The sequence below is a fragment of the Sapajus apella genome, unplaced genomic scaffold, assembly GCF_009761245.1.
Source record: "Sapajus apella isolate SASKATOON/1434 unplaced genomic scaffold, GSC_monkey_1.0 scaffold5, whole genome shotgun sequence".
NCBI lineage: Eukaryota > Metazoa > Chordata > Mammalia > Primates > Cebidae > Sapajus > Sapajus apella.
Genome location: NW_022436945.1, coordinates 42,719,481 through 42,727,558, shown reverse-complemented (window position 1 = coordinate 42,727,558; position 8,078 = coordinate 42,719,481). Strand labels below are relative to the sequence as shown.

General features: G+C 44.3%; 1 pseudogene; it reads right to left on the bottom strand.

The window, feature by feature from the left end:
• Positions 1 to 5,224: 5,224 nt before the first annotated feature.
• On the bottom strand, positions 5,225 to 5,744 carry LOC116548777 (annotated as a pseudogene).
• Positions 5,745 to 8,078: the final 2,334 nt, after the last annotated feature.

Genomic DNA, 8,078 nt, shown 5'->3' with positions numbered 1-8,078 from the left:
GAATCTATTTCTGTTTCTCTCTCTTTCTTAGGCTTCAATCTCATGTCCTCCTGCTGATTCTAAAAAGACAGCTGACCAGTGTGGGAAAGATTTAAATTGGGTTATTCTCTCTGAATAGAATTTTTGTAAAATACTATAAGTGAATTTCTTCATGGCCACCAGAGAGAAGTGCTACTATTTCCAGCACCAGGCTGATAGGAATGGTGCTTGTTAGGATTAAGTTCAGCTGCAATGGGGACATTAAATATAGCTTAAACCAGACTGGGCTGTATTTCTTGCTTATATAAAAGTCCTGGTGTTGTTACCAGAAAGGCGTCCTGATCCAGACCCCAAGAGCCGGTTCTTGGATCTTGCACAATAACGAATTCAGGGCGAGTCCACAGAGTAAAGTGAAAGCAAGCTTATTAGAGAAGTAAAGAAACAAAATAATGGCTACTCCACAGACGGAGCTGCCCCGAGGGCTGCTGGTTGGCTACTTTTATGGTTATTTCTTGATCATATGCTAAACAAGAGGTGAATTAATCATGAGTTTTCCAGGACAGGGGCAGGCAATTCCCGGAATTGAGGGTTCGTCCCCTTTTTAGACTATATAGGATAACTTCTGGATGTTGCCATGGCATTTGTAAACCGTCATGGCACTAGTGGGAGTGCCTTTTAGCATGCTAATGCATTGTAATTAGCATATAATGAGCAGCGAGGACCACCAGATGTTGCCATCTTGGGTTTAGTGGGTTTCGGCAGGCTTCTTTACCGCATCCTGTTTTATCAGAAGGGTCCTCGTGACCTGTATCTTGTGACACCAGCCCTGCTGACCTCTTATCCTATCACTAAGAATGCCTAACCTAGGAATGTAGCCAGCAGGTTTCATCTTCATTTTACCCAGCCCCTATTCAAGATGGAGTCACTTTGGTTTGAACGCCTCTGATGGTGTCAGCAACTCATGCTAGTGAGAGGGCTCCACGGTCATCTGACCTCGGGCTGCTCTGGGCTTCTGCTTTGTGACTGTATCACAGTCCACGGAAGCCCTTCACCCATGACATCTGCCTTCCAAACAGCAGGACGGGTGAAGGAGGGATGACAGGCCAAAAAGCATATACTTCCTATCATTTAAGGAAATTCTTGGAAGCTATCACACAGTTTACCACTTACATTCTGTTTGCCAGAACATAGTCACATGGATACATCTTGCCACAAGGGCAGCTGGGAAATAACACTGCTTTAGTCAGGGTTCCCCCAGAGAAACAGAACCAATGGATGTGTATATATATAGAAAAAGATTTATAAGGAATCGGCTCACATTATTAAAGAAGCTGGCAAATCCAAAATCTGAGGAGTGAACGGGCAGGCTGGAGACGCAGGAAAGCTGAGTTCAAGTTCTAGTCCTCTGTAGAACAAGAAAGTACTGAGGATGAAGTCTGAAGGCAGACCGCTGGAGAATTCTCTCTTCCTCAGGGGAGGAAGATAAAATATTCTGTTTTATTCAGGCTTTTTGATCTATTCTTTTCTTTTTGGTCTATTCAGGTTTTCCACTGATTGGATGAGGTTCACCTACATAATGAAGGACAGTCTGCTTTACTTAAAGTCCCATCAATTTAAATGTTAATGTCATCCAAAAGTACTCTCACAGAAACACCCATAATAATGTTTAACCAAATATCTGGGTACACTGCAGCACCCAAGATGACACATAGAATTAACCATCATGGGCATCTTTATCTGAGGCAGCATGTGCTGTCTGCACTTTAGGTGAGAGGTTGGCAAACTACAGTCCATAGGACAAATCTGTTTTCGTAAATAAGGGTTTGGGGAACTCAGCCACACTCATTCATGTACATATTGCCTATGACTGCTTTTGTACTACCACGCCAAAGCTGAGTCTTCTAATGAGACCACATGGCCAGCAAAACCGAAATTATGTACTGTATTTGACTGTGTACAGGAAGGCCGTGCTGATCCCTGTTTTAGGCAGTTAGGTGCCCAGCTAAATACTGGGAGTACCAAGAGAGAAAGGAAATTGTGGTGGGCAGATAGCAATGTTGACCCACAGCAGCATACAGGATTTGCTGGTGAGATCTTCTAAGAAATCTCCCAGCCATTCAGCCGCAATTTTTTTGTGTGATCTATGAGTTATTGAAGGAATTATAAAGAAGTACAAACCATTTCCCCCAATCTCAGGAATTTAGTGGATGAACTGTGGAAAGCAATGGTTTGTGGACCCAGAGAGGGCCGAGTTTAGGCTGAATTATTAGCCATGTGACCAAACTTCTCAAAACTCCAGTTTTCTCATCTCTAAAATGAGCATGATCCTATTACCTCACCAGGTTGTTACATAAATTAAATAAGGTCATTTATGTGGTGTGTTGCATATCATAAGCCCTTTCTTCTTGTCTGATAGTGAAAACAACGATAACACAGTAATTAAGCTTTATCTGTGTGCCGTGCTCTGGGCAAGGGTTCTTCATGTGTTAACTCATTTAATCCTCACAACAGCCCTACGAGGTAGGAGCAATCACTATCTTCATTGTATGAATGAGAACACTGAGAGATGAGGTAACTTGGCAAAGAGTGCCTAGTTAGAGTGGAGCTGTGATTCAAACCCTGCTTGCCTGATTTCTAAACCCAAGAGCCTACCCACCAGGCTGTCCCGCAGCCTTCCTGCCATCATCTCCTTCCCACTCTGGCTGTTAAGACATTCATACTGTAACTGAGAAAGCAGAGCATATTCAAATAAAAAGCAAATGTATAACATAAGGCAGTGGGGATGAAGTGCCCAGTGAGCAGTATCACTCAGATACGGAGAGATTCCACTCCCCTAGAGTGGTAAGGGGAAGTATCAGCAGGGATGGGGCCAAGTTGGGTCATGATGGAGCTACAGGATTTAGACGACTGGAGGACACGGTGGCAGGCAGGGGGAGTGGAGTGGGTGAGGCTTGGAGATGGGAAAGAAATGGCACAGTTACGGAATAACAAGTAAACAAACCTGGCTAAATCACAGGATTCTTACTGGGAGTCCTGAGAGAGCAATCGGGAAATGGAATCAAATGAAGGAGCTTGAATGTCCTTCTAAAAAGCTTCACTGTATTTGGTAAACACTGAGCAGTCACTGGAAGGTTTTGAACAGTGAAATCACGTGATGGCAGCAGTGTCTTTAGGAATAACGTGGTGGTTTCGGGAGGGATGACTGAGGCACGGGGGTTGGAAGACTTTTGAAAGGCTTTTGAGAGGTCTTTGAAATGATCTAGGCATGAGGTAATGAGAACTTGGAGTGTTAGCACAGGCGTGGATGGAATGGCAGGAAGGTAGGAGACATCACGTGAGCAGACATCACGGGGCACTTGGTAACTCCATCTGGGAGTGAGGAAAGGGAGGGGCAGGATGACTGCCAGGCTTTCAGCCTTGGTGGTGGGAGAATTTTGTTCTAAAGAGAAGCAGAAGGGCAGAGGGGAGCTCCATCTGCCACCCCACCTCCGCAAGTTCCCTGTCTCCACCGAGCATCTCTTATTCAGCCGTCACCAGACACCTGCGAGCAGCTAGCCACCTCCTCTTTCTTCTTTGCAGCAAGGTGCCACTTCTACCAAAGAAGAACCTAGGGCAGAGAAGAAGCATGAGATAGGAATTTCCATCTGTTTTGTCCATCGCTGGCACTGTCGTCTTGAGCATATCTCAACTTCCTTGAGATGTAGTCTTTAAAACAGGGATGACAATATCTACTTGATAGAGCACTTGGGAGTTACATAACAAACACAAAGCCTTTAGTGCTGTGTCTGACACGGAACAGATGCCCAGTCATAACGGCTAACACAGCTGAGCTTGAAACAGGCACTGCTCTAACTGCTTTACATGATTCACTTGTCTACTCCCCTCAACAATCCTGCAAGGTGGACACCACTCTTAATTCAACTCACAAAGAAAGGAGGTATACAGAAGACAGAACTCACCAACATCACAGGGTCTAGGTGAGGATGAACCAGGCTGCATCTAAGCAGCGCGGCTTCGGGGTCTGTATTCTTTGCCACTACCCACAACATGTATGTATGTGTATATATATATATATATATATATATTTTGAGACAGAGTTCCCCTCTTTTTGCCCAGGCTGGAGCGCAATGGCACGATCTCGGCTCACCGCAACCTCCACCTCCTGGGTTCAAGCAATTCTCCTGCCTCAGCACCCCGAGTAGCTGGGATTACAGGCGTGCACTACCACACCCGGCTATTTTTGTATTTTTTCATAGAGATGGAGTTTCTCCATGTTGGTCAGACTGGTCTCGAACTACCAGCCTCAGATGATCCACCCGTCTCAGCCTCCCATAGGGCTGGGATTACAAGCATGAGCCACCACGCCCGGCTCCCACAACGTATATTAATAAGCAAAACTATTGTTTGCAATAACATGAGGCAAAAATAGCAAAAAGCTCCCTCTAAGGGGGAGTATTAATATACTTACCAACCAGAATGGCTAAAGCACTGGTCTGCGACAGCAGCTGCTGGCCATAGCTTGGAGCTGGTCCTTTAGGTCCTCTTTGGTACTAGATCCTGGGAGGATGGACAAGGAAGTGGTCTCATGCAAGGGGTGAGTTAAGTGGCTGTGGAAGGTACTTAGGAGGCTCAGGGCAGCAGCGTTTTTCCCCCTAAACTTTTATTTTAAGTTCTGGGGTACAAGTGCAGGATGGACAGGTTTGTTACATAGGTAAACATGTGCCATGGTGGTTTGCTGCACAGAACAAACCAACACTTATGTATTATTGGGCCCAGCATCCGTTAGTTATTCTTCCTGATGCTCTCTCTCTCCCCAGCTCCCACCCCCAACCCCAGAGGACCCAGTGTATGTTGTTCCTCTCTCTCTGTTCTCATTGTTCAGCTCCTGCCTTATAAGTGATGTGGTGTTTGGTTTTCTGTTCCTACATTTGTTTGCTGAGGATAACAGCTTCCAGCTCCAACCATGTCCTTGCAAAGGACATGATCTCATTCTTTGTTATACATAGTATCCATGGTGTATATGTACCACATTTTCTTTATCTAGTCTATTGTTGATGTGCATTGCGTTGATTCCATGCCTTTGCTGTTGCAAATAGTGCTGCAATGAACAAACACGTGCATGTATCTAGTAGAATGATTTATATTCCTTTAGGTATATGCACAGTAATAAGATTGCTGGGTCAAATGGTATTTCTACTTCTAGATCTTTGAGAAATTGCCACACTGTCTTTCTTTTTTTTTTTTCCAGTCAACCAAAGGGACATTTTATTGAGGCTCCAGGGTCATGGGGCCTGGGCAGGAGGCTGCCCTTCCAGGAAGGAAGAGGCTTATTTGACCTTCTTCTTGGGGCACAGGTTGTTGGTGTGGCCATACTTCTTCTGCGGCAGTTGACAGCACGGGGGTGCAGGCGAGCATAGCACTTGCGGCAGATCATCTTGTCGCAGTTGTATTTCTGGGCAAGCTGGTGAAGGGAAGGCTCAATAATGCCACCTTGCAGGCGCAGCACCAGATGCAGGGTGGACTCTTTCTGGATGTTGTAGTCTGAGAGCGTGCGGCCATCCTCCAGCTGTTTACCGGCAAATATCAGACGCTGCTGATCAGGTGAGATACCCTCCTTGTCTTGAATTTTGGCTTTAACATTCTCAATGGTGTCACTGGGCTCGACCTCAAGGGTGATGGTCTTACCCATGAGGGTCTTCACAAAGATCTGCATCTCTGCGTCTGCAACTCGGCCACCTCGCTCCACACTGTCTTTCGTAATAGTTAAACTAATTTACCTTCCCACCAACAGTGTAAAAGCGTTCCTTTTTCTCCAAATCCTTGCCAACATCTGTTGTTTCTTGACTTTTTAATAATTGCCATTCTGACTGCTGTGAGATGGTATCTCATTTTGGTTTTGATTTGCATTTCTCTAATGATCAGTGATGTTGAGCTTTTTTTTTCATGTTTGTTGACCACATGAATGTTTTCTTTTGAGAAGTGTCTGTTCATGCCCTTTAGGGCAGCAGCTTCAAACAACTCATACAGAAAGTTCAATATCTTAACATCCAGTGTGGCAGGATGGGTGTGCCCCAGCTGAATACCAGAACTGGTTGTCATTTTTCAGTGTTCTCTGATCAACCTGTGGACAAAACAAACTAATTTTTAAGGACATTCTCAGAGTTGAATATTATATTGATTTTAAAAATATGTTTTATTATGAACACCATGCTTATTTTTTTAAAAAGACCTCAGGCAGCTTGTAGTTAAAAAAAAAAAACAACCCTTAGAAATAAAGTCATTAAGATATGGGTCATAATAAAAGTCTATGTAAAATTGTTGCTATCGACTAAATACTTAAACTGTCCTGCAAAATCCATAGGTTGCAATTCTAATCCCCCAAAGTGACAGAAGTGGGAGATGGGGCATTTGGGAGGTGAGTCAGTCACAAGGTTGAAGTGCTATGAATAGGATTAATGTTTTTATAAAAGAGACCCAGGCTGGGTGCGGCGACTCGTGCCTGTAATCCCAGCACTTTGGGAGGCCGAGGTAGGTGGATCACAGGTCAGGAGTTCAAGACCAGCCTGGCCAAGATGGTGAAACCCCGTCTGTACTAAAAAAAAAAGTATAAAAAAATAAATTAGCCAGGCGTGGTGGTGGGCGTCTGTAATCCTAGCTACTCGGGAGGCTGGGGAAGAGAATTGCTTGAACCTAGGAGGTGGAGGTTGCAATGAGCCAAGATCTTGCCACTGCACTCCAGCCTGGTCAACAGAGCAAGACTCTGTCTCAAAAAAAAAGAGAGATCCAGAGAGCTCTCCAGCCCTCATTCTGCCATATGAAGACACAATAAGAAGACAGCTCTCTAGGAGCAAGGAAATGGCCCTCACCATACACTAAATATTCTAATTCTTTGATCTTACACGTTCCAGCTTCCAGAACTGAAAGACATAAATGTTTATTGCTTATGCCACTCAGTTGATGGTATTCTGTCATTGCAGCCTGAACTTGAAGTTCAGGTTTTATTCTTGAAAACAAACTAAGAATGCATCGTGAAACTGAGCACTAAATTTGACTCTGAGATTCCTAGTGGCCAAGATGAAATGAGAAATAGGATGAGTTTCTTAGTTTTGACTATGCAAATAAACATAAATGTTTCAATCTTTATGCCTAGGATTTAGGGGTGCAGGACCAAGATGAAATTTTGATGTGAAAAAGAAAAACTTCAACTTATTATATTCTTTCTCAAAAGCAGGCCCACTCTGTCTCCTACTCTGCATGAGAATCCTATTACCAAAGCAAAACACACCTCACCAGCTATGCCCCTGCTGAGCCAAAGGCCAATCCCAGCTTTAAAGTAAATGAGTAGGCTGGGCACGGTGGCTCATGCCTGTAATCCCAGCACTTTGAGAGGCCGAAGCAGGCGGATCACTTGAGGTCGGGAGTTTGAGACCAGCCTGGCCAACATGGTAAAACCCGGTCTCTACTAAAAATATAAAAATTAACCAGGTGTGGTGGCGAGTGCCTGTAATTCCAGCTACCTGGGAGGCTGAGGCAGGAGAATTGCTTGAACTTGGGAGGCGGAGGTTGCAGTGAGCTGAGACTGCACCACTGCGCTCCAGCTTGGGTGACAGAGTAAGACTCCATCTTAAACAAATAAAAATAAAAGATAAAAATTTTTTAAAAAAGTAAGCGAGTAAAGAAAAAATTAGGGAAAGAGAAGCCTGGTATCAGGAGAGGAGAATGTGATTTTGAGGAGGAATTTTGCTTCAGTGACCTGCCTAAGTGTAAAATGCTGGTCTGGATGGGCACCTTAAATAAGATAATTTCCATCCCAATGAATTTCCCTCACTCAAGTATAGGACCAGCCAATTATATGCAGTCTTATTTCACCAGAGTGAAAAAAATGAGAACTTTGCAAACACTGAAAGGTGATCTGGTGCCTCCCAGCATATCTGGGGAGGCAGCCGCATTCATGCCTACGATTCTTTCTTGCAGTGTCTTCCTAGAGTTAAGGAAAATCCTTAAAGTTTGCTATTAATGCCTACTGGTTTAAGACTAGAGCAAAGGATCTCAGAGAGCTTGTTTCTATTAGATCCTATGATGGAGAGGATTACAGTTTA